This window comes from Cibotium barometz, chromosome 51 (assembly GCF_041138505.1).
Source record: "Cibotium barometz isolate CiBa-2024 chromosome 51, ASM4113850v1, whole genome shotgun sequence".
NCBI classification, from domain to species: Eukaryota; Viridiplantae; Streptophyta; class Polypodiopsida; order Cyatheales; family Cibotiaceae; genus Cibotium; species Cibotium barometz.
The window spans coordinates 36,095,904-36,099,157 of NC_141096.1; the positions used below are offsets into that span (position 1 = coordinate 36,095,904).

A 3,254-nucleotide genomic window follows, 5' to 3' on the forward strand; every position below is an offset into this window, starting at 1 on the left:
TAATTAGTGCCGACAATTAATGAATATGTCTAGTGAGTGAATGTGTCTAGTGAGAGAGGATGCGAGCAATAATAGCACTTGCATTAAAAAGCAAGATGGTTATATTTATTGTGGCTTTTTGCGTTTTGCTATTTGCTTTTCGCTTTTCGCTTTTCGCTGTGTACATAAAACACTGCCTGCATCAAAGGGGAAGCTCTCGGCCGACATGAAGCTAAGTAAAGCTGATGGTAACTCCGACTTGTTCGTATGGAGGAAGAAGAAGAAGAAGAGGTGTAGCTCGCTCGCAAAGAAGAAGCGCGAGAGGGACGATCGGCGCCTCCTCTCTGAGATCCAAAAGCTCGAGGAGAAGAGGGCGCAGAGAGCAATGCAGAAGGCCCTTCGTGAAGAGCAGGCGGCCTCCATCGCCAGAGAGCGTGCACGGGAAGAGAGCAAAGCTTGGGAGACCAAGGAAAAACAGTTCCTCCTCCTACAAAGCAAAAACAGGTCCACCATCCGCCTCGCCACAGGTAGAGCTAAGCCCATCGATTTCCTAATTAAGTATCTTTATCACCCCTCCTTTGTGCCTTCACTCGGAGTTCCCTACCACATCCTCCAAGGCCTCTCCTTATCCCAATTGCAAGAGCTCCACCATGACATCAAGATGCACTTAGACTTGGTGGACCACATGGACTTCTGGGATTCCATGATGATTGTCTGTGATTGGGAGATCTCCACTAGAGACTTTCCCAAAAAGGAAACCCCCCCACATCCCTACATAGGGGTGCATGCATGTGTCGAAGATGAGGTAGAAACTTTGCTCTCAAAGACATCCTTGCATGAGCTTGAGACCTTGCAAGGACAAATTGAGGGTATGATGTGTTCTGGTGATGCAAAGCTGGTGGAATTCTGGGAAGCTAGCCTCGCGAGAATTCACATGTACAAAGCAAAGGCATATCTCAAGAAACAACATGAAGATCTCTTGCAGCAACATGTGAGCAACTCACAAGAATTGATTGAACAAGAGCAAGAGATTAAGCCCACGTTTGAGGAAGGGTCCTTTGTAGAGAATGCACAAGAGGCTAATGAGAAGCTTGAAGTTGTGAAAGTTGAACATCATGGCAATTGGTGGCATGGTACATATGAACCAAGGAAACCAAAATACTTCATCAAAGTCATTAATGGATATAAATGGAATAAATATAACCGCTTGCACTACGATCATGATAACCCCCCACCAAAAGCTGTGCAAGGATATAGATTTCAAATCTTTTATCCTAACCTTCTTGACAAGACCAAGACTCCTAATTACTATGTTGAGAGAGATGAGAGCAATAGAGAAAATTGCTTGATTTACTTTCATGGTGGACCACCTTATGAAGACATTTGTTTTTCCATCATTAACAAAGACTGGGAATATTCTCAAAAAAAGGGATTCAAGTGTACATTTGAGAAGGGCACACTCAATCTGAATTTTAACTTCAAGCATTGTATATACCGCCGATAAAAACCTTCAATATTTATTGTATAAAAATTATTTTATATTATCGCATGTAAACTTAACAAAATCCTTTCCTTTCATAATCTAAAGCTTTCTACGTGTTTATATGCATCTCATTTACATATGTGGATATTTTCATCAATAAGGTTCCATTTTACCTTCAACTCTCTCTCTCTCTCTCTCTCTCTCTCTCTCTCTCTCTCTCTCTCTCTCTCTCTCACACACACACACACACACACACACACACACGAAGAAACACATGAATGGAACTTTAAAATATATATTTATAACAATATTTATGCTTTATAAACACACATTAAATTAAAGAGATGATCACATTGAACTTAATTTGCATAATACCAAGATCTGACTCTCCATAATTGGTAATTTTTTAGTACTAAAATCATTTTATAAACAAGTTCTACACAAATTAGTACAATATATTACATTTGTGCTTTATAGGATCAACTTCATAGATATCATATGAACAACAAGCATATTAAATTTTTTTTTTGCATACTTTTATACTCCATTCTCATGTGTGCTAATGCTTTTTACTAACTAATATTATGGTGCTTCATTAGCTACGTTGTGGCCATGTAAAACCATGTGATGTTTATTACATTTGTTGCCAACAAACAATCAACTAGCTCATCCTTTTGATCACCATGTCTTGAAAATTGTGGTACGGTAGAGGTATGGTAGTATGGTGAAACAAGCATGCTAGATGGTGAATTCGGCGCTGCACATGGGTACGTGTTAATAACCAATATGATAGTAGAAAGTCTAGAAAATGACATGAAAGCACACCCCCACTATGCACACCCAAATAGTAAGAAGGTGCTCCATGTGAACAAGGGCCTTATCAATGACCTTTTCTCGTGGCTCCGACTCAATGTGCTTTTTTTTTGTAATGATTGTACTCTCACACCCTTTTTAACACACCCTTGGTGGAGTGAGGGGAGTGGTGAGCTCAATTCCAACTCGCGTCCTAGTCGATAGAGCTCCCAACTCTACCTCATTATGCTAAGTTATATCACATCAAAATTCAAAGGTTCTATGCCACCACATTTTGATAAATTTAGTAGAGTCCTATCAAATCGTTTGAATAACCCGGACCTTGTACTAAGTCACAATCAAAGGACCATGCCATTGCATGGATACCTTAGTGAAGTTTCTTTATTGTGGGTGACTACTTATCTTCTCTGATAACCTTATATGTGCTTTTGTGGGGGATTTCAACGTACTATGCTTGATGACTAACTATCGTATCCTTTTTGCATGGCGACGTAACATGCTAAATTATATATACTTCTATTTGAAATGAATATTAACCTCGTTGTTAAGAGTAAGTTAATAAGAGGTAAAGCTCATATTACAAGAGCTTATAACAATAGTTCATGGACAAGGTTGAGGGGGCTTAAGACCATTATATGAAGATTCACAATCTGAGTGGGCTTAAGGCCATTTTATGAAGATTCAGAATCCATCTACACAGAGCAGCTCTTGGAGCACAATTCTCAATTACCATATGGTTCTCACTACCATGTAGCCTTCCATAAATGGCATTGTAATCAGTAGGTCAGTTGGTTAAAGTGGATGGCTTGTAACCCAAGGTAACCCAAGGTAATGGGTTCGATCCACGGTTGCCTACATTGCATGGTGCAACCTTGTATCTCCAGAAACCGTAGGTGTGTGTGTGTGTTTGTGAAAAGGGTATGCGGGACCCTCATGTAATAAAAATCATCCAACTTTAAGAAATAAATAAAAATAAAAC

General features: G+C 39.6%; 1 pseudogene; it reads left to right on the forward strand.

Moving 5' to 3' along the window:
* The first annotated feature begins 205 nt into the window (after positions 1-205).
* On the forward strand, positions 206-1,483 carry LOC147609593 (splicing factor Cactin pseudogene; annotated as a pseudogene).
* The last annotated feature ends 1,771 nt before the right edge of the window (positions 1,484-3,254 follow it).